The sequence below is a fragment of the Ornithorhynchus anatinus genome, chromosome 3 (genome assembly GCF_004115215.2).
Source record: "Ornithorhynchus anatinus isolate Pmale09 chromosome 3, mOrnAna1.pri.v4, whole genome shotgun sequence".
NCBI classification, from domain to species: domain Eukaryota; kingdom Metazoa; phylum Chordata; class Mammalia; order Monotremata; family Ornithorhynchidae; genus Ornithorhynchus; species Ornithorhynchus anatinus.
In genome coordinates, this window is record NC_041730.1 from 137,924,897 (window position 1) to 137,951,093 (window position 26,197).

A 26,197-nucleotide genomic window follows, 5' to 3' on the forward strand; every position below is an offset into this window, starting at 1 on the left:
AGAGAGGAAAAAGAAAAAAAATTATCAGGAGGGGAGACTCCTAAAAGTCACACAGCCTTTCGAGCCCGCACAGAAACATTTCAGCTCCGTAATGGTCACTGGCCTGTGGCCTGTACTCATCGGTCCACCAGCTAAAAATTGCTTTTTAATATTAAAGTTGGTGTTTCCTGTTGAACATCCCGGAATGAACACCCCGTGCAATTTGTGAGTCAATTTACAGTCCCATCAGCCGGAGTTATTCCTTGGTCGAGTTGGCTGAAAAATGAACTTGCTACATCTTCGCTCTGCTTTGCCAGAGCCTTTTTGGCCTCTTAGACGCATTTAGCAGGTTTGGACCAGATAAGGCATATTTGTCCTGAGGATATGAACCAATAATTCAAACCTGAATTGAGATCAATGGGAATAACTGGGAGTCATCCTGTAAGTAGGAATCGCTTTCTGTTTTATGGGCAAAGAAGGGTCCACACTTCCCTGGTGAAATCGTTTTCTGTGGATCGTGCTATCTTAAATCAATTAATTAAGCAATTCGGTATTATCTTTTTAGAAGCATTAAATGCTGTGGAACAGCGTTGGAAGGCCCTTAAGGAGAGAGAGGAAAGAAAAAGAAATGAAAGCGACAAGCTGAATATCTTGTCCATCCCCCAACCCTTTTAATTTATTTGGATATTTCATTTGCGTTAACCGATCTTTCCTCGTAAAACCTTTCTGGGGGAACCCACTTTTACGACTCGGTGAATCCGAATCGCACTACTGTGGATTTTCAAGGATACGGGAACCGGGGTACGAAAGGAAACCACCCTCCTCCTCCTCTCTCCCTCCCCCACCCCCCGCCACCCCAAATTGAAAAGCTAAAGTGTGGCCAGTAGGAGAGAGCACCGGGTGGTGGATAGATTGGATCGGCTGTGGGAGAAGGAAACGAAAGGAAGGTAAAGGCCTCTGTTTTTCTCGGTGGTATGGCTGGAAAGCGGGAGAGTATCATTTTCATAGAGGAATAATGTTTTCTGGGAAAACACAAAAGCAGATGTTCCTCATTAGGACATCCATTGTCTCCACCTCACAACTCCGAACAGATAAATCTATCCTGTTTCACCCATACATTCCAAAGGCTGTAAGTGATTGCCGGCTTCGCCCCCGTAACTGCTAAACCAAAACCACACCGTGGAGCTAAAACACGTCTTCCGTGCCATCGGGCTGCGTTTTATGGGGGCCTATGGAAATTCCTGGTAAGACTTCCTCCTGACTTTTCCCGGCCTCGTTTGGCTTGAACGTATAGGAAGGTGTAGGGTTCAACTGTTGAAAACTGAAAAGACTGATTGTGGAGGAAGGAGGTGGGGCGGGGGAGACCCGCATTACATTACTATCAAAACATTAAGCGGCAACTCACTGGTAAAACAATGGCAGTCGATGGTTGCAGCCTCTGAATGTGCTTGCGGTATATGAGTGATCACATACCCTGAAATACTTTTCCAGATGGTAGTTTCACAGCCCTACTGCTCCTTGCCATCTCCGTTCATAGTAAATAGCCCCCCTCCCCAATAAATCTGGCATTATTCTATAGAGTTTAGGAGAGTTATTATTCCAAGTGTGTCCTTCTTTCCTGCAGAGACGCCAGACATCTGTTTATCCCATTTTCTTTCATACCGAGTTTGGAATAGCTTTAGTTTTTTGGTGGGGGGGGGGGTGGAGAAAGAAGTTTGGTCATATTTAACAGCTGTTACAAAATTTCAACCCCGTGGGCTCTTAAAATACTTTTCAACTGACCTCAGATTTTATACACCATTGACACGGGCTGGTAGAAAAATCCGCCGTTGACTTAACCTGGCGTTGCCTGCCTTTTTCCTTCTCCGCCTGGGAAAGATGGGCTCCTCCGGCACCGCTCGCTCTACCGCGAGCTCCCAACGAACAGGTTCCGTCCGTTTACGCTCTCTAAGTTTACACCTTCTTGGCCGCCGTGCAACGGTAGCGGGGATGTGGAGCCGGGGTGGTTTTTTTTTTTTTTAAAGTCAACAGAGCCTCCTTTCACTTCCTGTCACAAAGGTCAAAGAAAGCTGACCTTTGCTGGCAGTCCTGGTCGCTGAATTATTCATGTGATTGACTTTTTGTCAGAGCACACAGTTGTGCTCTGGGACATTTTATTCATTTACCTCATTTAAAGCGTCTTTCTGCACCTGTTCAAGTATTAATATCGTGTAATTTGGGCCTAATGCCGATTTTGCTGAATGCTCATTATATTTTTTATTAGCTATATTTCCAAACGATTATGTATGATTATTACCAAGCCTGAGAAACAGCAATAGGGTTATTCCCTAGACCTTCACATCTTCTTGTCAGGTTGTTTTCAGAAGCAAGGAGGATAAACATTTGACCAGGCCTCTGTTTTTATTCCTATTCTGTAGCCAACCGGAGAACTTAAAGCTTTTTCCCTCATGGTTTTGCGGAGGCGTGATTAAATCCAAGTCTGTAGAAGCTGTACAAATGCCAACATTTATAAGGTCAACGCTTTTGTTAAAAATGCTATGTAAATGAGGACCCGCAAAAAGGGACATTAAATAAAATTAAATTCATTGTCTTCTTTAATGTCATTTACATTTTGGCTAAAGCCCCGGCCTGTCAGGGAGGATTTTAAAAATAATTTTAATTACACATCATTTAGGGATCCCAGGTTTTCTATTCAGTAGCATTTGGATAACCTGCAAAACGGTGACTGTTTATTAACTTCCTCGGTGACAACCCGTCACCGCATCTGCAGGACGCAGGGAGGACGGTTCGGTTGGCGCTATTTTTTTTTTTTTCACCTGACTTTCCTTAAAGATGGGCCCGTAATTATGGCCAAATGGACCTCGGGATCCCTCGGCTGTTCTTTCTGCCCCAGTGCCGCCGGAGGAGGAGCGACTGGCCCCGGAGCGGCTTTGAATCCAGCGCTCAGTACAGTGCTTCGCACACAGTAAACGCTCCCTAAATACGATTGAATGAAATGTCCAAATCTGGCTACAGCAGGGGTGGGCCCACGAGGCTGGCACCCTTCAGCTGGGCGGGCCCGGGGGTGAGGGACCCGAGGTTTCGACTCAGAGGAGAACCCTCTGGAGAATTTGGGATGGAGCGAGTCCGCCGTCGCCCGCCAACAAAACCACCAGCAGAGGAGAGGAAATTCAGAGGAGTTTGTGGGTGGGGGAGAGGCCCGTTCATCCTTCGAACCAGGCTCCTTCAAACGGGTCGCACGTTTTGGGAAACCGATGAGGCCGAGCCGTATCTGGTGCCATCCTTTCGCTGAGCGGCAAAGGAAAAGGGAAAGAAGAGTCCCCCACTAAGTGTCTCCCCCTGAAACCATGCCGAGAAAGCCCCCAGTGGTGCCTAGAAAGCCTTCGCCCCCTCGGCCAATTCAAATTCCCCGAATCCTCCCAGTCGAGGCCGGTGGCTGAGGAGGGGGACCCAGAGTGCATGGGGCGAGACCCCGCGGCCTCGACGGCGAGAAGATTCGGTTGGGCCTCCTCGGAGGTCTTTAGAGCCGAACGGCATCTGTGGTCGACGTAAAGGAAGGCGTCAAGGCCGCGGTGTAAAGGAAATAGTGCAAGAGCGTGTTTCTGTGGCTGGAAGGAGAGGAAGCGTGGAGGGGGGAGGGGGCGGTTAGGGAAAGCTGTCAAAAATCATACTCCGAGAGGTATTTTGATATAAACCATCCCATCCTTCCAGGGCAAAGCCTTATCAGGTGAAAAGCAAAGAGACTGCCAGCGGCTGTAACTTCGTTACCCTGCCTTTGATGAATTGGATTAGGTTATGGAAAAACCTTCCAAACTCAGAGTTCTGTTACGTAGGCTTCCAGGAAGCAAATAATTATTATCTGGACAGCATAAGATAATTAGGGGGGGGGGGGAAAGAACAAAACAAAATGCATAATGTCATCGCACCGGGTCTGAGAAATCTTCCCAATGAAGGCTTTTTAACAAATGGGAAGAACTCCCCCTCTAGACTGTAAGCTCCACGTGGGCAGGGGATGTGTCTGTTTCATTGTTCTATTGGACTCTCCCAAGCGCTCAGTCCAGTGCTCTGCATACAGTAAGCGCTCAATAAGCACGACTGATTGATTGACTGATTGAACCCAGGATCTCAGATGGGTAAAGAGAGAGGATTGCCGAGCTCAAGCACTGGGATGAAAATGGTGATAGATTTTTTTTTTTAGCATCCATGTTTGCAGGGGTTAGCGAGATGGAAATTCCAGACTCTAATGATAGAAATTGTCACTGCAGATTCCAGGAGTGATTGACAAGCAGGGATACAGGAAGTGAAAACTCAAGGAGCTTAACCTGTACTTGGCAAAAGCTTCTAGAGCTTACACGCTAGGAAAATGAAAACCATTCACCTCGGTCGATCTGTCAGGACACAAGCACCTCTTGTTTGTTTATCTTAATCGCAAATCTCTCAAAAATGTTTGTGGTCAAACCTACATATAAGAAAGACTTTATGTTGACATCATCGGAGCTTTCAAATAAAGCTACGGCTGTGATTTAGAAAAATAGCGGAGGAATTTTGCAGACTGTATTTCTTAAGCTCCTTAGGATGTTGGGGAAAACTAGGTGTTAATTAAATTTTCGAAGCTCAAGCACACTGCTAGGTTAGTGATTTTTTTTAACCTGAGTTCAGTCAAAGGAATGCTTAATCATCCCGTTATATTATTAAATCGAATCATTCTTAAAAATTCCTATGGCTGGATTAAAAAAAAAACAGTGAAGAGAAAGGTCGGTTTCCGCATGTCCTTCGGTTCTAACAAGCTTGCGTCAGACATGCCCTCCCTCCAAACTTTCAAGAGTTTTCCCCCAGGACTCCCCTTCTGATTCCCCGGCCCAAAGTTTCCCAACTAGAAAATACATGAAAACCGATCGTGGGTCGTGAAGCCAGATTGTATGAAGTAAACTGCCTCATCTGCAAACAGCAGTAAGGATAGTGTCGTGTTTTCCCTATAATTCACTAGGAAATGAGTTTAACATGTGTGGAAAGGAAGAGGCTTACATTTGTGTTGTTGTAAGACATGTAGCCTGGGCCCAGTGAATGGAAGAAGTCGGCTCCAGCTTGTCTTTAGTGAAAGGCGAAACACGGTTACACATCTGGTGAGAAAGAACAGTTCACTTGCCGAGACAGCTAGCCCTTCTCCTTCTCCCTTTATTTCTCCACCTCCCTCCCTCCCCTTCTCCCTCTACTCTCTCCATTTCTCTTCCTCCCTTCCTCTCCCTGTCACTCCCTTCCTTCTCTCCCCCCCCTGGACTTTTCCCTCTCCCCCCTCCCCCCCCCAACCTTTTTCTCTCATTCCTCTCACCCTCCTTCCAATTCTTACCTCCTCTGGCTCCAGCACTCTCTCCCCACCATCTCCTATATTTTCGTCTCCATTGTTTTAGCTCTGCTGTAGCTCAAAGGTTCGAGGGGAGAGTGACGTGGTGCCAAGCTTTTCAGCTAAAACTTCCAACGTATTCAGCCCGTTTAAAATCTTTTGCTCTTTCCGAGAAGCATCAGAAAAAAAAGAAAGAAAATCCGTCCTCAGTCTTAAGTAGGAATTTTAAAAGGAGAAATACAAAACACTGACACCTGAAACTACATCTTGACAGGATGCAAGTTTCTAGCAAAATCAAGGGGAATTTGAAACAGCGGTTTAGCTGAAGGTTAATGGAGTAATTGAGGAGACAATCGCTGGACTCTCTTTTGGGTTTTCAGTTCATCCGAAGGGACAGATGGGATTGCCTTTTTGGAGATGAAAACTCTCCTCCAACTCTGTTTCGCTCGCAGAACCCCGTGACCGCACAGAAGGCTGCATTTAGTGAGGTGGCAAAAAAATAAATAGATATTAACTACGAACCAGAAAACAAAAAGACTCCCCAAGCCCTCACATTTGGAGTAGGGTTATTAATACACAATGCAGGGGATGCCCGGGCCTATTATCGTGAATAACAACCAGCAAAATCGAATTGGTCTTGGCATCGTGTGGATAGTCGGGAGTGCACTTTACCAATCCAGATTTGATTAGGGTTTTCCTACCCAAGTTTGTTCAGGCCTTCTGCGGTTCACGTGATGGAGTCGGGATGAAATCGAAAACAGTCAGCTCAAGAGCTGAGTCCTGCTTATTCAGAGGGTCCCTGCAGGCACCCACACCGCCTCTGTCTGGAGGACTGGGGCGCTTCGGAGAAATCGGCAAACGGACATTAGCGAGATGAGCCACTGAAAGCGCCCTCGAAGTAGGGAGAGATGTCCCAGCGTAAAACACACACGTGTCCTTAGCCCCAGGGTTCCTCTCCCTCTGCATTAGAAAAGTTGGGATTGGCCTTTGCCTAGGGCTCTTTTTTTATTTTTTTATATTTCTTCCACGAAGATGCCGCGGCGCTATTTTTTATGCCATCGTATGTTTTTTCTTCTTTATTTCTTTGGCATCCCCATAATAAACTCTTGTCATTTTTTACTGCTGGAGGTTTGTCAAGCTATGGTTTGATGGTTCCTTGAGTCCTTGTATCTTAGAGATGTTTTCCGATAGACTTTCCAGTCAGTTCCTTCGCAAAGAGACTTAGTTGGAAGCGTTGGGCATTTTCACAGTCTCGTCGTGTTTCTCGGTAAGGTTACTTAGCGTCCCGGTTAGCTTCCCGCGTGTCGCTCTGCGAGGTGTACTTGTACCTGTTTGCCCGACCACGAGACTCGTGACCGTGGGAACTCGCAGATGGGGAAGCGGCGTGCTCTAGCGTGGGGGCGTGGGAGCATCCCTTGGCATGGAGGTTTAAAAACGTACCCAAGCGTGAGTCTGCTGAGCCGTTTGCTTCTTTTGCTTTAATAAATTAAAGTACAAATTTTTCTAATTGCCAAACAAAATGTTAGGCCAGCTTTAACCATTCCTAACAGTAAAACACAACATAAAACCTGCTGAGAGTTATATGTGGTATTTAATAAGAGACAGAGTAATGCAAGGCTTTTTATGGTTCAGAATGAATTCACACTCGCGGCATTTGTTTCACATTAGAAAAGGTTTGTAAATCAGATCAATATGCTTGGATGCTAGGGTCTCTTAGTGGGATCTTTTATGTCATTCTTTTCTTGATATTTGGTTATTGGAAAAGCTGCCCAAGCCGACTTCCTCCATCTATTTCCATTTTCTGAATGAAGCAATTTGTCCTTTGACATAAGAAAGATTGGGTTAGGAAACAAGTGGCGGATGGGATCGGTCGTGGTGTGAATCCCACCAATTTGAGGTCACTGGTCACTGATCTGGACAGTGGACGGAATCATCAGTTACCTCTGAGATACAGTACGTATGCCGGTCCTTGGCTAGAACATGGCCCCAGGGAAAGGAGGGATGGATTTGGCGGGAGGGGGCGGGGGTGCGGGGTACGTGGAGGTGGCGGGGAAGAGCAATACGTATCATTTATTACATTTGACAAGCGGCATCTAAATATAACCACCCTTTCCCCAAAGATCATTACTCGGAACAATAAACGAGTTATGCAAGTTAATAAAGTATATTTTCAGGCTCTTCCTTAGGACTGCCATTTCCACCATCGCCCCCACCTACCCCCACAAATACAATGATTAGGATTATTTCATTTCTACTGCCCATCAACGCTTTGGATTTTAAATTAGAGTTTCTTGGGCGGCACTTTACCTCAACGACCTCAATTTTTTTTTTTTTTTTAAGTGCAAGGAAAATAAAGATATGCAGTTTCCTGTAGAGGCCAAAAAAAAGAGAGAAAAGACCGTAGATGGGCGCTTACAGTCCAGATCTTTTTGCGGTCTGATTCGTCCATCTGGTCATTAATACATTAAAGGAAGAAGGGGGGAAACTTGAAAAACCCCCCAGTTGTTTGGCTGTGACCGTTGTTGTGTCTAAAAACATATTTACCAGCTTTCGACTATTTGTCAGTAAAAGCGAACCACTGCTCCTGTTGCCTTAGACCTCATTATAATTATTCTCAGCAATTATAGCATCCAGAACCCCATTCCAGTCCAAAACACATTTGTTCCCATTTATTAGACTGTGAGCAGTAACTAATTTACATTGTTTTAGAGTTGTGGTGTTATGGTAATTTATTACTTGTGCTGGGGTCAAACAGAGTTGACCACTCTGCAGAGACCTTATAAGGCTTGTATAAAGTACATACGAATGTATAGGTAGGAAAGGCAAGAATGTGCAATAAAAAAAAGGGGGCTTTTTAATCAATTTAAGAAAAAAAAAAATTCCGGGTCAGGATTATTGGTTTCATTCCGCCTTCTTCGGTGTTTTCAACCGGTCGGAGCATAAGGCGCTGAAGGAAATGGGAAAGATATCTTTTAACGAGTGGAAACTTTTGCTAATGGACTGAAAAAAATATTTGTCAGCGGGTTCACTGAATGTAAAAGCACTCCATGGAGGAAACAATGTCTCTACTGTTCCCTTCTCATCATAGCAGATTTCGTTATCAAGTTGAGGAAAAAGGCTTGTTTAGGCGAAAATAATGATCATAAATAGAGTTGTAGAGTGGGGCAGTAAGAAAGTGGTGACAGTGCTTGCTATCAAGACCTGCAATTCTAAGGAAATATGAGTGTTCTGATCCAGGGAAGCAGTAATTATCTTTTTGTGAAGAATGTACAATGGTGCTAGGATGATGAATTGATCACAGATTGGAAGCGTGGTTTAACTGTCATGTTACAGAGATAAGAGGGTGTTTAGGGATTGCTCATTCTTTCTGCTAGTTCCCAGCCAGCCAGTTTATTAGCACAAATCCCAAATGTTTAGTAAACTCATTAGGTTCCATCTAATGCTAATTTATCATCATAGATGGAAACATAGCAGTTGAAGCCAGAGGAGTCTACAGAATCGTCGTGATTTAGAGAACCCCTTCTGATCAATCACCTTCATTCCAGTGGCCATTTTTCTTCAAATGCTTTACGCCGGGCCTGGGTTGCCCAGCCGACCGATCTCCTAAATGATAGTTTTCTAAGAGGTTCGGCGGTGCCGCGCCGACCGATGGGGGTGGGGTTCGGCTTTGGGGGTCCTCCTGCTCAGCTCCCCCCACCCCCACCCCCCTCCCCCCGCTTCGCGATCTCCCCTCGCCCCCGCGTCACCGAGCTGAATTCAGAGAATTTCCTGGCGAGATCAGTTTCCCAAGAAATGCATCATGATACATAAATGTCAAGTACGGTTTATTCTAAACTTCAGATAGTATTTTTCTTTGAAAAAATCCCAGCTCTAAATGCCCGGTTCTTGACATTTACGTACATATTCTATAGTGTTTTCGAAGATGATAATAACCTTTGCTTGATCTTAGGCAACAGCTGCAAAGATAATGAAATTCTTATGATATTTCACCAGGTAAAATGTGAATTGCAGAAGAAAAGCTATTGAATTTTTATGGATCTTAATCGCATAAAATGAGATTCATGGAGCATACATATAACTATACTCAGTGGACTTTCAGGGCTGCAGTTTCAACGCGTACTCGCTGTGTGGTGCGGGATACCACTCTGCCAACGCTGAGAAAATACTTCCAAAACACTGGATCCGGCTCGCCCTTAAGAGTGATAATGAAATATGACAGAAATTTCCTTGCCCTGGTTCAGTGGCAAGAAAGGTCCTGAATGGTCTATATTAATTCATCTGACTTATGTTCCTGGTCTTGATTTACCTTATGATTAAAAACTTCTGCAGCTTCGCTCCCCAATTGAAATCAGATCTCATCTGCGGGCCAGGGGTATCGATCCCGATTTAACATCAAGGCTCAGAATTGATTGGCATTGATTAGCAATAAAAATTCTCTCCTACGCGGCCCGCAGCAGATCCAATAGCCCCGACGCTATGCATTGTGGTCCGTTCTCGTCATTGACCAATCTAAAAAGAGAAATGGCACTACATGTGAATAAACAATATATTTTAATGGAACTGGATCATGGTTTTGCACTGCAAATTGATTTCAGGGTTGTTGCACGAGATGGATGTTGAATAAAATTCTCATTTATTTAGGTTCTTCGGGAACGACTTGATTACTAAAATGGTGATATGTTTCCTTTTCCCGAAGTGGAAAAATAGACGAAAAGATCAGAGGCCAATCCACCCAAACGCCGGGCGGCAACAAAGGAAGGTCAGGTCCGAAATGGCCTCGATCCGCTCGCCGGCCTAAACGCCCCCGGTCGATCGGAGCGCTCTGCGCGATTTAGCCGCCGTCTGCGCTTGACCTAAGACAGCGCAAGCCTTTGACTTTTCCCGAGCCCGAATGCCACCCCGAGCCGCGGCGCCATCCGAAACGAGCCGGCGTCTCACGGGTAGACTAGCCGTAAGCCCCGGCGGAGAGCAGGCCGCGGCGGCTACGACGTCCTCTTTCGGAAATGACCTCACGGCCGCTCCGCTCTGTCAACCAACGGTGCTAAACCTCGAACCCCCCTCCTGCTCCTCGAAAATCTCTCCTCGGCGGGGGCCAAACGAGAAAGAGGGCAGGAAAGTGTTAAAGAAAGCCTCCCAACCCGAAGTTTAGATCTTTTTCCTCGTCTTGTTTCAGAGCCTCGCTGGTAACTCTTGGCAACTAATTGGTTCTCATTCATAGCATCCAAGTATACTGGAGGCCAGAGCCATCTGAAAGAAATTATCCAATCTTTAACATCCAGAAGTTTACAGTTATATATAATGATGGAGAAAACCACATGTCTCAAGGGAGGTCAAATTTTAGAGATACTTTTAAAATGAAATTACCCAGCCAAACCTATAAGACAACTCTCTTGTACTTTAGACAATAACTACAATCTGGAATTAATTTTTTTGTGTGTGTGTGATAGGGCAAATCCAATTTGCTTCTTTAACTGTTGATTAAGGAATCAGTTGAACGAGGCGATCTCCTGGATGAATATGCCGTTTATTTGTCTGGTCCTCTCCCCCCGTACCCGTCCAGTTGGACGTGATCGGGTCACGGACGGGATCAGAACCCCGAGAGACCGGGTAACGTTAAGTCTCCCCAACTGGGAGCTCTGGAGAGGAGAAATAGTTTACTTCTCGAGCAGCGAGTGGACGAGAATAAATCTCTACCCCGACTTTCAGCTCGTGCAACTTCAGGCTTACAACGCAGAAATCTCACTCACTCCTTACCTCCGAGTAAAGTTTGGAGGAAGACATTTATTGGGCAGCAATCGTCGTTCAAATATTTCAAGTCTTAATTGGCCTTAGAAGTAATGGTATCTGTGGTATTTATTCAGCGCTTACTAGGAGCCAGGCACTCAAGCGCTGGGGCGGATGAGAGCTGATGGGGTCTGACACAGCCCCTGTCCCACGAGGGGCTCACTGTCTACACCCCATTTTACAGAGGAGGGGACCGAGGCCCTGAGAAGTGAAGTGGCTTGCCCTAGGTCACACGGAAGCCAAGCGGCAGTGCCGGGATTAGAGCTCTTTCCACTAGGCCAGGCTGCTTCTAGTAGAAGTTGCCAAATTGTACCTTCTAAGTGCTCAGTACAGTGCTCTGCACATAGTGAGCGCTCAATAAATACTATTGAATTAAATGAATGAATGAAAATTGGTGGTATGCAGAGCTTGGGAGAGTTCAAAGGGAGCATGGAAGATGATCGCTGTCTAGACGGAGCTTCCGCTTTAATGGAAGAGGTTATTCTGGTCTACACGTGGCAAGCCCTAGTCAAAAGGGCAAGGCCAGGGAAGCAGAGCGGCCTAGTGGATAGAGCACGGGCCTGGTGGGACCCAGAGGATCCGGGTTCTAATTTCGGCTCCACCGCTTGCCTGCCTTGGGTCTCTGGGAAAGTCACTTCACTTCTCTGGGCCTCGGTTTCCCCCACTGCAAAATGGGGATCCAATACCTGTTCTCCCTCCTACTTGGACTGTGGGTCCCGGGTGGGATAGGGACCGTATCCAGTCCGGTTGACTCGTACCCGGCACTTAGAACACTGCTCGAGACATCGTAGGCGCTTAACAAATACCACAGAGAAAAAGAGAGAACAGCTATGACTATATCTATTTTTCAAATAAATCACCACGACTTGTGATTCCCAATCAACTTTCCAAATTCTAAAGATTAGATATTATTTTTAAATTAGTGATTTGATTCAGCTGGAATGCTAAAATATATAATGATCATAATGATGATGGTAAAGAAGCGTGGCTCAGTGGAAACAGCCCGGGCTTGGGAGTCAGAGGTCATGGGTTCGAATCCCGGCTCCGCCACTTGTCAGCTGTGTGACTGGGGGCGAGTCACTTCACTTCTCTGTGCCTCAGTTGCCTCATCTGTAAAATGGGGATGAAGACCGTGAGCCTCACGACGGGCAACCTTATGACCTCGTATCTACCCCGGCGCTTAGAACAAGTGCTCTGCACATAGTAAGCGCTTAACAAATACCAACATTATTATTATTATTGTTAAGCGCTTACTATGTGCTTGCACTGTTGCACTGTTCTAAGCACTGGTGTAGATACAAGGTAAGCAGGTTGTCCCACGTGGGCCTGACTTTCTTCCTCCCCATTTTACAGATGAGGTATCTGAGGCACAGAGAAGTGAAGTGGCTTGCCCGAGGTCACCCAGCAGATGAGTGGCGGAGCCGGGATTGGAACCCATGTCCTCCGACTCCCAAGCCCGGGCTCCTGCTACTAAGTCACGCTGCTTCTCTTCTTCGTATCCGATGGAATCTCCTGTCGAGAACGACGGGCGAGTTTTAGGATTTAGGATCCGCGTGAAGGAATTGACTCTGGCTTTCGTGTTTTCCGCAGAACGATTGTGACACACTTCTGCCTGCTGAGGTACAGAGAGCAACGAGGGAGTTGGGGGATGGGAGCAGGGTTGCAGCACGTTGCAAACTTGCCTGCTAATGTTGGTTTTTTTTTGGACGGGCAGGGCTCATTTACAGAAAAAAATGGGTGCAGATTGTCAGCTCCTTGAGGTCAGGGATTGTGTCTCCCAGGCCTTTAATACAGTGGTCTGCGTGCAGCAGACTGGAAATTCCTCCAGGGCAGGAATTGTGTCCATTAGCACTGTCCCGTAACGCTTTGCATATGATTAAGCACTTATTTCAGTGCTTTGCACACAGTAAGCGCTCAGTAAATAGGACTGAATGAACGGATGGTTCGTTGATTGAGCACAGTGTTGATGCTGAGGTTTTGCGCTATGATCCGGGGGTGATGTCAGGCTGGTGGGGGGGAGGGAAGGGAGGTTTCCTTGGTAACAGTTTCGCCCCCCCCCCCATGTGAGGCAGCTATTTTTTGGGAAGCAGCGTGGCATAGTGGTTAGAGCCCGTGCCTGGCAGTCAGAAGGACCTTGGATTCTAATCCCGGCTCTGCCTCGTGTCTTTTGTGTGACCTTGGGCAAATCACTTCACTTCCCAGGGCCTCGGTTACCTCATCTGTAAAATGGGAATTAAGAGTATGAGCCCCACGTGGGACAGGGGCTGTGTCCACCTTGAACTTGTATCTTCCCCAGCGCTTAGAACAGCGACTGACACATAGTAAATCCTTAACAGGTACTATTATCATTATTTTAGGATTCCTCCAAAGCCTTAATGAAGGCCCATCTCCTCCAAGAAGCCTTTCCCGACTAAGCCCTCATTTCCTCTTCTCCCACTCCCTTCTGCGTCACCCTTGCGTTTTGATTTCTCCCTTTATTCCCTCCACCCTCAGGCCCACAGTACTGATGTCTGTGTCCATACTTTCTTCACTTATATTCATGTCTGCCTCCCCCTCTAGAACGTTCCCGTGGGCAGGGAATAAATTCATCTTACGAGAAGCAGCGCGGCTCAGTGGAAAGAGCCCGGGCTTGGGAGTCAGAGGTCATGGGTTTGAAACCCGGCTCTGCCACTTGGCAGCTGTGTGACTGTGGGCGAGTCACTTCACTTCTCTGGGCCTCAGTTACCTCATCTGTAAAATGGGGATTAACTGGGAGCCTCACGCGGGACAATCCGATGACCCTGTATCTCCCCCAGCGCTTAGAACAGTGCTCTGCACATAGTAAGCGCTTAACAAATACCAACATTATCATCTACCACCAAGCAATTAGTACAGTGCTATGCACACAGTAGGGGCTCGATACAATTCAATAAAATTCCAAGCGCTTAGTACAGTGCCCTGCACATAGTAAGCGCTCAATAAATACTATTGAGTGAATACATGCAATTGGCTGATTTTTTAATGGCAATTTTTAAGCGTTTACTATGCACCGAGCACTATTTGAAGCACTGGAGTAGATCCAAGTTAATCGGGTTAGACGCAGTCCCTGTCCCACAAGGGACTCATAGCTTAAATAGGAGGGAGAAGTGATGGATTGATCTATCCTTTCAATCTAGTCATAAATAGCTGAAAAGATGAGACCTTTTGTAGGTTGTCTACCAAACCCTATGCATTTGTCGCCAAACTGTACTTTCCGAGAGCTCGGCACAGCGCTCTGCACACGGTAAGCGCTCAATAAATACGATTGTACGGATGAATTTCAATAATTTTTTGTTGTTTTAAGCTAAGGGTCAAAATAAAAGCCAATTCCCGTGCTTGGGTGCCCGATGGCAGTGGTAGAATGAAATTGTTAAGGAGATCGTTATTTTCCTTTGTTTTCAACTTCTGAATTCCCTCCTGGAAATGATCTGAGCACAGTTTTGGTCTCTCTATCTGTTGCCGACTTGTTCATCCCAAGCGCTTAGTACAGTGCTCTGCACATAGTAAGCGCTCAATAAATACTATTGAATGAATGAATGAAGTGGGCTCAAGACGATTCAAACAGACCGTGTTTCCCAAACCGGTAACCATATTCCCTCTGTCTTCTCCCTACCCACATTGAATTCCTAAGGTGGGGCTGATCGTCTACTACAATGAGATCTTAAAAAAAAAACGAAAACACAAAAAGACTTCCATGATCTTCATGGGATTTACAGTTAACAAATTGTACTCAGTAGAAACGTCAATTCCCCGTTTGAGCCGTATGATCCGTGAAACGAGAACTTTGAATTTAGAGACGCATACCTGTCCTAAATATTGAGTATTTCCTGAAGACGCTATTAGCACATTCTGGTGTCATTGAGTGCTTTCTATATGCCCTGTGCTGGGATAGAGATAGGGAAGCAGCAAGATGTACTGGATAGACCCCAGGCCTGGGAGTCAGAAGGTCGTGGGTTCGAATCCCAGCTCTGCCACTTGTCAGCTGTGTGACTGTGGGCAAGTCACTTAGCTTCTCGGTGCCTCAGTTCCCTCATCTGTAAAATGGGGATTAAATGTGAGCCTCACGTGGGACAACCTGATTACCCTGTATCTACCCCAGTGCTTAGAACAGTGCTTGGCACATAGTAAGCGCTTAATCCCAGCTCCGCCACTTGTCTGCTGTGTGACCTTGGGCAAGTCACTTCAATTCTCTGAGTCTCAGTTCACTCATTTGTAAAATAGGGATGAAGACTGTGAGCCCCATGTGGGACAGGGATTATGTCCGACATGATTTGAATGGTATCCACTCCAGCGCTTAGTACAATGCCTGGCACATGGTAAGCACTTCACAAATACCACTATTATTATTATTAATATTAGTGTTATAAGATTTGGCACAGTGCTTGGCAGTTAGTAAGTGCTTAACAAGTACTATAATAATTATTATTATGTACAGTGCTCTGCACACAGTAAGTGCTTAATAAACATGATTGAAAGGGATGAAGGGATGCAGTCCCTCATCTACCTGGGGGTCGCAACCAATTTTATCCCCATTTTATAGGGGAGCAAATCGAGGTTCGGTGAGGTTCAGTGACATTCCCAAGGTCACACGGCAGACCAGAGGTGGAGTTAGGATCTGATCTTCTGACTCCCAGAGTCCCACGCTGTTTCCATTAGGCCACACCACCTCCCATGGAAGTTTTATTTTTTATCTGGAAGTTTATCGATTCTAGCTATCAATCAAATCTACTGATCAGTGAATGCAGCTAGAACTTCCCCGCTTTTTTAGAGAAAGACCCGATCTGGAGGTTTTTGCTATCAGTCACCTCTTTTGATAGCTTCCAGTGAAGCCCATAGTAGAAGTCCATTGGGAAACGGTTTTTCCTATTGGAAAGAGCCTAGACTCGGGTCAGAGGACCTGAGTTCTAATCCTGACTCCACCTCTTACCTGCTGTGTGACCCTGGGCAAGTCATTTGACTTCTCTGTACCTCAGTTACCTCATCTACCAAATGGGGATTCAATACCTGATCCCTCCTACTTAGACTGTGACCCCTGTGAGACCTGATTATCTCATGCCTACCCCGGCGCTCAGCACAGTGCTTGGCACATAGTAGGCACCTAGCAAATACCCCAGTTTTATCGTTGGCATGTCTGTCCAGATTCCCTTATGTATCCTACAGTTTAAACACTTACTTATCTGGGCTTGTCTCTTCTGTTAGTCTGTAAGGTCTTTGGGGACAGGGATCATGTGTTCTTAATCCTTATACCTTCCAACCGCTTAGTACAGTGCTCTGCAAACAGTAGGCTTTTAGCTCCTTGTGGGCAGGAATCATGTTTGCAGTCTCTGTTACACTCTTTCAGTACTTAGTACAGCATTCCCCACATAGTAGATGCACCTCAATAAGAATATGGGCCTGGGAGTCTGAAGATCTGCATTCTAATCCTGGCTCCACCACTTAAAAAAAACTTTAATGGCATTTCTTAAGCACTTATTAAGTGCCAGGCCCCGCATGAATTGCTGGGGTGGATACAAGATCAACAGGTTGGACGCTGTCCATGTCCCCATGTCCCCAAGCTCACAGTCTTCATCCCCATTTTGCAGATGAGGGAACTGAGGCACAGAGAAGTGAAGCGACTTGCCCAAAGTCACCCAGCAGACAAGTGGCGGAGCGGGGATTAGAACCCACAGTCTCTGACTCCCAGGCCCGGGATCTTTCCACGAGGTCACTCTTTTTTTTTTTTATGGCATTAAGCGCTTCCTACGTGCCAGGCACTGTTCTGAGCGCTTCTTCTCATTGGCCTACTGAATGACCTTGGACAAGTCACTTATCTTCTCTGTATCTCAGTTTCCTCATCTGTAAAATGGGGGAAGGGGTAGTCAGTGCCCGTTCTCTTCTCCTTAGACTGTGAGTCCCTTGTGGGCCAGGGTTTGGTTACCGCTTGAGGATATTTTACCTACCCCGGTGCTGAGTAGAGTACTCGGCACTTAGTACCGCTTAACAAAAACCCCGTTTATTATTATCCGGTGACTGACCGCTCGATTTCTCGGTCCCTTTATAGTAATCTAAGCTTCAGAGCTAAATAGGATAAATAGGACTCAATTCCAAAATGGCTTTATTAATCATTCCACTGGCGGCTTTTTTGGATAGCCAGACCCCGTGGCACCAGACTCAGGGCTCGGCCGAATTCAGCAGAAGTCGAAACCGCAACTTCTGCTCCCCCCAAAATCCTCACAGCTTTTTGCTGGTGAGTCTTCTTCTTTCAGCAGACATTCGAAGGAACAGAAATGCTATTTCCCTAGGGTGCTCCTGGGGAATCATTTAATTTGTTGTAAAGCCCATGTCATTACCTGTGACTTTCTAAATTTCTCGTGCTTTAAAAACTTTCTCTTTATCACCGGCTCCCCTCTGTGCACGATAGTGAGTTGGGTGCCTTCCGAAGGTCGCAGGAAGGCGGGTCTTTCCCGCACAGAGACCTAGCTGAAGTTCTGGAGGAGAGCACAGACCTGTCTGGCCTAATATTAATAGTAATGATAGTGATGGTATTTGTTAAGCGCTTATTACGTGTGGAGTACCATTTTAAGCCCTGAGGTAGATTCATTCGTTCCTTCGGTCGTATTTATTGAGTGCTTACTATGTACGGAACACTGTACTAAGCGCTTGGAATGTACGATTTGGCAACAGATAGAGACAATCCCTGCCCCCAAACGGGCTCACTTCCCTCAGGGGTTGATAGTGCCTGCAAAGCTCAGAAAGAGAAGCAGCGTGGTCTAGTGGGTAGAGCCCGGACCTGAGTCAGAAGGTCCTGGGTTCGCATCCCGGCTCCGCCGCTTGTCTGCTGCGTGACCTTGGGCAAGTCCCTTCACTTCTCTGGGCCTCAGTTGCCTCAGCCGTAAAAGGGAGATCGAGACTGTCACAGTCCCCGTGTGGGATGGAGACTGTGTCCAACCTGATGAACTTGTATCTACCCCAGCGCTTAATACGGGGTCTGGCACATAGGAGGTGCTTAACAGATACCATCTAAAAAAATCAATCAATATCATTCATTCATTCAATAGTATTTATTGAACGCTTACGATGTGCAGAGCACTGTACTAAGCGCTTGGGATGTACAAATCGGTAACAGATAGAGACGGTCCCTGCCCTCTGACGGGCTTACGGTCTAATCTGGGGAGACGGGCAGACGAGAACGATGGCGATAAATAGAATCGAGGGGATGAACATCTCATTAAAACAATAGCAAATATCGTTGATTGATTGTGTGCAGAACACGGGATTAAGTGCTCAGGAGAATACAGGAGACTGAATGAATTCAGTTCCTGCTCTCGAGGAGTTTAGAGTCTATTACAGGGTGAAGAGCACTGTACTAAGCGCTTCGGGGAGCACGATGGAGTTCATACAGTAGATCCCCATCCTCAAGGATTTACAGTCTAGCAGCCTCCAAATGGCTCCTTTCTTATTATTAATAATTATATTAATACTTGTTAAGTGCTTATTATGTGCCAAGCACTGTTCTGAGCACTGGGGTAGATACAAGTTCCTATAAATGTGGTTAGATAAAGTTAATCAGGTTCGACACAGTCTCTGTCCCACATGGGGCTCACACTCTTATCCCCATTTTACGGATGAGGTAACTGAGACACAAAGAAGTGAAGTGACTTGCCCAAGGTCATACAGCAGACAGGCGGTGGAGTCAGGATTAGAACCCGGGTCCTTTTAACTCTCATGTCTATGGTCTATCCACTTGGCTGTGCTGCTTCCACTCTGCGTGGGGGCAGGGAATGTCACCTGTTTATTGTTGCGTTGTACTTTCCCAGTAATAATAATGATGATGGTATTTGTTAAGCGCTTACTATGTGTCAAGCACAGTTCTAAGAGCTGGAGTAGATACAAGGTCATCTGGATCAGGTTGTCCCACGTGGGGCTCACAGTCTTAATCCCCATTTTACAGATGAGGAAACGGAAGCCCAGAGAAGTGCAGTGACTCACCCAAGGTCACACAGCAGACGCACCATCTTAGTCCCCATTTTACAGATGAGGGAACTGAGGCACAGAGAAGTAAAGTGACTCGCCTAAGGTTACGCAGCAGACTCATGGCGGAACCGGGATTAGAACCCAGCACCTTTCTGACTCCCAGGCCCGTGCTCGATCCACCAGACCCTGCTGTACTAAGCTCTTGGCAGAGTACAATGCAGCTGAATGAACAGATATGTTATTTATTTTGTTAATGAGATGTACTTCACCCTGATTCTATTTATTTGCCATTGTTTTTATGAGACGTTCTTCCCCTCGATTCTATTTATTGCTATTGTCCTTGTCCGTCCGTCTCCCCCGATTAGACCGTGAGCCCGTCAGAGGGCAGGGACCGTCTCTATCTGTTACCGATTTGTCCATTCCAAGCGCTTAGTCCAGTGCTCTGCACATAGTAAGTGCTCAATAAATACTATTGAATGAATGAATGAATGAATGAATATGTTTCCTACTCTCACAGTGCTCCTACTGAGCCAATCCATAGCTTTAGTGCTCAATCAATCAGTCAGTCAATCAATCAATCAATCGTATATTGAGCGCTTACTGTGGGCAGAGAACTGTGCAGCGTGGCTCAGTGGAAGGAGCACGGGCTTTGGAGTCAGAGGTCATGGGTTCGAATCCCGGACCAACCGCTCGTCAGCTGTGTGACTGTGGGCGAGTCACTTCACTTCTCTGTGCCTCAGTTACCTCGTCTGTCAACTGGGGATGAAGACTGTGTGCCCCATGTGGGACAACCTGATGACCTTTTGTCTACCCCAGTGCTTAGGACAGTGCTTGGCACATAGTAAGCGCTTAACAAATACCAACATAATTATTATTATTATTGTTGTTTGCTGTGTGACCTTGGACAAATCACTTCACTTCTTTGGACTTCAGTTCCTTCATCTGTAAAATGGAGATTGAGACTGTGAGCCCCACGTAGGACAGAGACTGTGTCCGACCTGATCATTAATAATGATAATAATGTTGGTATTTGTTAAGCGCTTACTATGTGCACAGCACTGTTCTAAGCGCTGGGGTAGATACAGGGTGATCCGGTTCTCCCACCTAGGGCTCACAGTCCTAATTCCATTTTACAGATGAGGGAACTGAGGCACAGAGAAGTGAAGTGACTTGCCCGAGGTCACGCAGCTGAGACGTGGCAGAGCCGGGATTCGAACCCATGACCTCTGACTCCCAAGCCCGGGCTCTTTCCACTGAGCCACACTGCTTCTCATTATCTTGCATCTTGAATCTTAGAACAGTGCTTACACGTAGTAAGCACTTAACAAATGCCATAATAATGATAATAACAATACCTTACGCTCCACGCTGTCTCCTAACCATAATTTATCATGCCTGTCTCTATCATCCCCACTTCCAGCCCCACAACACCTATGTCCATATCTCTCATGTATTTATTTCTATTAGTGTCTGTCTCCCTCTCTAGACTATCAACTCACTGTGGGCAGGGAATGTTTCTGTTTATTGTTATAATGGACTCTCCCAAGAACTTAATCCAGTGCTTTGCACTCGATAAGCGCTCAATAAATTCTATTGAATGAACGGGGATCGCGTCTACCATCGCTACTGTATGGTTCTCTCCCAAGCACCCTGCCCTCGTTCTTTCCTCACTGTGAGAGCTGACACCCCGAGATCCAGGATAGAATAATAGTAATAATAATGATAACAATAATTATAACGATACTCGTCGTATTTAATTGCTTACTATGCGCTAAGCACTGTACTAAGCGCCAGGGTGGTTACAAACAAATCGGGTTGGACACAGATCTCGTCCCAGGTGGGGCTCACAGCCCCAATCCCCGTGTTACAGGTGAGGGAACTGAGGCCCAGAGAAGTGAAGTGACTTGCCCAAGGTGACACAGCGGACACGTGGCAGAGCTGGGATCGGAGCCCATGACCTTCTGACTCCCAGGCCCGGAGTCTCTCCACTGCATCATTCCAAAGCGTGGGTCTCCGTCGTGTATTTTCCTCGGTTCGTTTTGGTTCTGTGGGAGCGATTCACTCATTCGATCGTATTTACTGAGCGCTCACTGTGTGCAGAACACTGTACTGACTGCTCGGAAAGTACAGTTGGGCAATAAAGAGAGACCCTCCCTGCCCACAAGCCAACCGGTGAAGTGGCTTTGGCATATCCAGTTCGGCCTGCACGGGAAAGGAATTTTTCTCCCTTAATTAAGAGATAGCAGAATCGGGCCAGGGAATAGTTTGCTAAAGAACGCTTAGAGAATTTAATACGTAGGAGTGTAAATTGTGACATTTCAATATGCCTAAACTATGAGAAAATTATTGAAAGTGTCCTAGCAAGAAGTAAAACCCTAGGGAAGCGTTTAACAATTGAGCATTTCTAGCTTGTGTGGAAATGCTAATTACACCTTCTGAAGAGCAGAACAGGATTGATGTTCACCTCGGTAAGGGCCTTGTAACTAAAAAAAAAACAAGTCCATGGGCGAAACTTGTAATAAAGATGTGTTTAGTCTAAAATGGAAATTTTGCAGCCGAACAAATTGGTCTCTCTGTTGAACCTCTTTCTTTGTAGCATTAAAACGAGGCACAGCGAAACCCTGGAATGTGCAGTTTGTGTTTTGGGCCGACTCGGGCTCGTAGAAAAACAGCGTTAGAAGAACCTTGGATTAGAGAAGCGGCGTGGCCTGGTGGTTAGAGGCCGGGCCCGGGAGGCAGGAGGACCTGGGTTCTCATCACGGCTCCGCTACTTGTCTGCTGTGTGACCTTGGGCAAGTCACTTCTCTGGCCCTCAGTTATCCCATCTGTAAAACGGGGATTAAGACTGTGAGTCCCACCTGGGGCAACCCGATAACCTCGAATCTCCCCCGGCGCTTACGGCAGTGTTTGGCACGTAGCAAGCGCTTAACAAATACCATCATTATGGTTATTATTATTACTACTATTATTCTCTGGGCCTCAGTTCCCTCGGCTGTAAAATGGGGATTGAGACTGTGAGCCCTCTGTGGGACAGGGACTGTGTCCAAACTAATTTGCTTGTCTCTACTCAAGTGTTTACTGCAGTGCTTGGCACATAGTAAAGGCTTAACAGATACTATTTAAAAAAGCGGGTGGCGGAAACACGTTACAGAAGAACTGAGGATATAGTTTTTTAAATTTTTATTGGTATTCGTTAAGTGCTTACTTTGTGTCAGACACTGCACTCTGGGGTAGGTGCAAGTTAATCAGGTTGAACCCGGTCCCTGTCCCACGTGGGGCTCACAGCCTTAATCCCATTTTGCAGATGAGGGAACTGAGGCCCAAAGAAGTGATTGGTGCAAGGTCACCCGGCAGACAAGTGGCGGAGCCGGAATTAGAACCCAGGAGCTTCTGACTCCCAGACGTGGGCTCTACCTACTAGGCCATGCTGCTTCCCTGTGCTCTGGGAGGCTTAAGTCCTTAGGTGGTCCAGAGTAATAAACGAGATATCAGCAGGGGAGACTCAAAGTTAATCGGGGAAAGTCTCCTGGAGCCGCGGTACCAGTTGCATCTTTATTTTCCCTCCGGCTTTCTAATAATAGTAAATAATAATAATGATATTCATTCATTTCATCGTGTTTATTGAGTGCTCACTGTGTACAGAGCACTGTACTGAGCGCTTGGGAGAGTGCGATTCAGCGATAAAGAGAAACGATCCCTGCCCACAACGGGCTCACGGTCTAGAAGCGGGGAGACAGACATCAAAACACGTAAACAGTCATTAATAGCATCAATGTAGATAAATGGAATTATAGATATATCAGCATCAAAACAAGTAAGCAGGCATTAATGTAAATAAATGGCATTATAGGTATTTATATAGAGAGAGACAAGGGCTATCGGGTGGGAAAGGGGGGTAGAGCAAAGGGAGCGAGTCGGGGCGATGGGGAAGGGAGGGGATATGAGAAGCAGCGTGGGCACGGGAAGCAGCGGACCTGGGTTCTAATGCCGGCTCCAACCCTTGTCTGCTGTGTGACCTTAGGCAGGTCACTTCACATCTCTGGGCTTCGGTTTCCTCGTCCGCCTCCTACTTCGACCGTGAGCCCCATATGGGACAGGGACTGTGGCCCACCTGAATGACTTCTGTCCACCTCAGAGCTTAGAACAGTGCTTGACACATAGCAAGCGCTGAACAAATATCAATGAAAAAATTGTGTCTGCCTCCCTCATTCAATTATAAGTTTCTCGAGGACAGGAACCATGTCTTTCACCCCCATTTTACTCTCAAGAGGGCCTAGTCAAGTGCTCTGCACACAATAGACGCTCACTAAATCGATTAATGGTATTTAGTAATAATGGTATTTGTTAAGCGCTTACTTCGGGCCGGGAGGGGGTGAATAGAAGCAAATCGGGTTGGACACAGTCCCTGTCCCACAGAGGGCTCACAGTGAGCACTTAGTATGTGCAGAGCACTGTACTAAGCGCTTTTGCCCTCGGCTGATCGAGGCAGGCAGACACAGAGGTCTTGTAGACCGCTGAAGAAAACTGAATGAATAAATGAAATAAATGCATGGTGTATTTTATGTACATTATGGGCAAGCAAAGGGACAGAGAATAGAGTGGGGTGGTGTTTGAAGAGGTCCACAGGGGTTTCATATATAGGAGGCGTGAGAGCAAAGGGAATTCGCAAACTTCCAATTAGCGAGGAAAAGGTTTTCCCCCAAAAGGGATTTGGAAGCCTTTTGTAACAATAACAGTATTTACTAAGCACTTTTCTATTTTGCCAACCACTGGGGAAGATAACTAGATCAGATCCAATCCCTGTCTTATCTGGGCTGGGGGTCTAAGAGGGAGGGAAAGTAGGGATTTTCTTCCCCTTTACAGATAAGGAAACTGAGGCCCAGAGATATTAAGTGAAGAGAAGCAGCGTGGCTCAGTGGAAAGAGCCCAGGCTTGGGAGTCAGAGATCGTGGGTTCGAATCCCAGCTTGTCAGCTGTGTGACTGTGGGCAAGTCACTTAACTTTGCTGTGCCTCAGTTCCCTCATCTGTAAAATGGGGATGAAGACTGTGAGCCTCACGTGGGACAACCTGATTACCCTGTATTTACCCCAGCGCTTAGTACAGTGCTCGGCACATAGTAAGCGCTTAAAAAATACCAAAAAATACTATTATTATTAAGTGGACAAGTGCCTGTCCACTGTCTTGTTTGGTTGTCTGTCTCCCCCCTTCTAGATTGGGAGCCCAGTGGGTAGGGATTGTCTATTTGTTGCCGAATTGTACTCTCCAAGGGCTTAGTACAGTGCTCTGCACACAGTAAGCGCTCGATAAATAAGATTGAATGAATGAAAAGATTTGTCTCAGCTCCTACAGCCGAGCAGGGACAGAGTTGGAAGTAGAGTGTAAGTTTCCATACCAGCCAACTAGTGCTCTCTCTAAAAGAAGCAGTGTGGCCCAGCGGATAGACCCCGGGCCTGGGAGTCCCAAGGACCTGGGTTCTAATCCCTGCTCCACCGCCTGGCTGCTGCGTGACCGTGGGCAAGCGACCTAACTTCTTTGGGCCTCAGTTATCCCGTCTGTAAAATGGGGAGTAAGACCGTGAGTCCCACGACCGTGTCCAACCTCATTACTTTGTATCTACCCAGGGTTTAGTATAAAGCCTGGCATAGAGTGAGCGCTTCATCAATACCATTAAAAAAAAGACCACAAGAAGCAGCCTGGCCTAGGGGAAAGAGCAGGGACCCGGGAGTCAGAGGACCTGGGTTCTAATCCCAGCTCTTCCAGTTGCTTGCTGTGTGACCTCGGGCAAGTCGCTTAACTTTTCTGTGCCTTAAAGTTCTCCCGTTCTCCCTTCTTCTTAGACTGTGAGCCCCATGTGGGACAGGGACCGGGTCCAACCCAGTTCACTTGTATCCACCCCAGCGCTTAGACCGGTGTTCGAAGCATAGTAACCGCGTAACAGACACTTGCCCTAATGGAAAGAGCATGGGCCTGGGACCCAAAAGGACCTGAGTCCTAGTCCTGGCTCTGGCGTCTGTCTGCTGTGTGACCCTGGGCAAGGTACTTCACTCCTCTGGGCCTCGGCTACTCACCCGTAAAGTGGGGATAAAGACTGCGAGCCCCATGTGGAACAGGGACTGGGTCCAACCCGATGAGCTCGTATTTACCCCAGCACTTAGAACAGTGCCTGGCGTATAATAAGTGTGTCACAGATAACAACAACAACAAAAATACCATTAAAAAAATGACCACCCTGCTATTGGCAAGGGCTGTAGTCCGGGGCAGGGAACCTAACTCTGCTGCCTGTGCTCTGGAGCCCCGGAAGATTGATTGGAGCGGGCTAGAGTGTTCCTCAGAGGGGCTAGGAGAAGGGCGATGGCAAGAAATTGAATACAGGTCAACCTGGAGGCTTGCAGTCTAAGTAGGAGGGAGAACAGGTATTGAATCCCCATTTTTACAGATGAGGAAACTGAGGCCCAGCAAATAATAATGTTGGTATCTGTTAAGCGCTTACTATGTGCCGAGCACTGTTCTAAGCGCTGGGGTAGATACGGGGTGATCGGGTCGTCCCACGTGAGGCTCACAGTCGATCCCCATTTTCCAGACGAGGTAACTGAGGCCCAGAGAAGTGAAGTGACTCGCCCCCAGTCACACGGCTGACGAGTGGCAGAGCCGGGAGTCGAACCCATGACCCCTGGCTCCGAAGCCCAGGCTCTTTCCACTGAGCCACGCTGCTTACTTCCCCAAGGTCACACAGCAGGCCAGCGGTAGAGGTAAGATTAGAACCCAAGGCCCCCGACGCCCCAGACCATGCTCTTTCTGGGGACAGAGACTTTACTGGGTGTTAACTGGTGTGGAGTCCCAAATGTCCATTGGGTAGAGAGTGCTCTTCTGAGGTCCTTCTGTGTGCAGAGCACTAAGATTGAGCATCTATTGAGTGTCTGAAGGAGACAGGATTCTCTCCCGGATGCTTATTTTGTGGGCCAGTGCCGGTGCATGAAGCAGCATGGCGTAGCGGATGGAGCACCGGGCTGGCAGTCAGAGGGCATGGGTTCTAATCCTGACTCCACCTCTCATCTGCTGTGTGTGACCTCAGTCAAGTCGCTTCCCTTCTCTCTGCCTCAGTTCTGTCATTTGCAAAATGG

The 26,197-nt window shown here is 46.8% G+C and overlaps 1 protein-coding gene and 1 long non-coding RNA gene across 5 annotated transcripts in view; one reads left to right on the forward strand and one right to left on the reverse strand.

Moving 5' to 3' along the window:
- LOC114810329 overlaps positions 1-1,989 on the reverse strand; it is a 2,355-nt gene extending 366 nt beyond the window's left edge. Inside the window, exon 1 of the long non-coding RNA XR_003758031.2 lies at positions 1,762-1,989. This is a non-coding gene — a long non-coding RNA (uncharacterized LOC114810329). The remainder of the gene's footprint in view (positions 1-1,761) is intronic.
- The window catches only part of EBF3 (EBF transcription factor 3), a 201,842-nt gene that overhangs the window by 12,410 nt on the left and 163,235 nt on the right, over positions 1-26,197 (forward strand). The window lies entirely within an intron of this gene.